The sequence below is a fragment of the Panthera onca genome, chromosome X (assembly GCF_046562875.1).
Source record: "Panthera onca isolate mPanOnc1 chromosome X, mPanOnc1 haplotype 2, whole genome shotgun sequence".
NCBI classification, from domain to species: domain Eukaryota; kingdom Metazoa; phylum Chordata; class Mammalia; order Carnivora; family Felidae; genus Panthera; species Panthera onca.
Window position 1 is genome coordinate 10586476 of NC_138357.1, and position 589 is coordinate 10587064.

The window sequence follows — 589 nt, forward strand, 5'->3', positions numbered from 1 at the left end:
GGCTGCGTTCCAGTAGAATCTTACTGGCAAAAAAAAAAAGGCAATGGGCTAGATTTGACCCAGGGGTCATAATTTGTCTACCCTTGATCTAAGTGATAAAGAACCATTGGCAGGTTTTAAACAGCGGCGTGCCGTTTACGTGTGAGATGGAAGTTGATATTTTTAATAATATTAATAATATTAATAATTTTAATAAACTGTTCGTGCTCCTTGCTCACCTGGGCAGCACATATACTAACACTGGAACGATACAGAGAAGGTCGGCAAGGCCCCCGCCAAGGATGACACGCGAATTCGTGGAGCTTCCGTGTTTTAAAATTAAAAAACAAAAAACAAAAAGAACCCCGTAGAAGTTTCTGCGATAATCAAATGTTCTATGTCTGCATTATCCAATACAGAGCCCCTAGCCACATGTGACTATTGAAACAGAGCTAGTATGACTGAAGAACTAACTTCTAAATTTAATTAAGTTAAATGTAAATAGTTACATAGGGGATAGTGGTTGCCCGCTTGAACAGCACAGTTCTAGGCATTGGCCGACATTTGGATTTAGACCCAATTTTAAGTGTAAGCACAAAGCAAAGAACTA

The 589-nt window shown here is 39.2% G+C and overlaps 1 non-coding gene across 1 annotated transcript; it reads left to right on the forward strand.

Annotated features, from left to right (window-relative positions):
• The first annotated feature begins 210 nt into the window (after nt 1-210).
• On the forward strand, nt 211-316 carry LOC145714753 (U6 spliceosomal RNA). Its single transcript, XR_014136965.1, has one exon. It is a non-coding gene; the product is annotated as a U6 spliceosomal RNA (small nuclear RNA).
• The last annotated feature ends 273 nt before the right edge of the window (nt 317-589 follow it).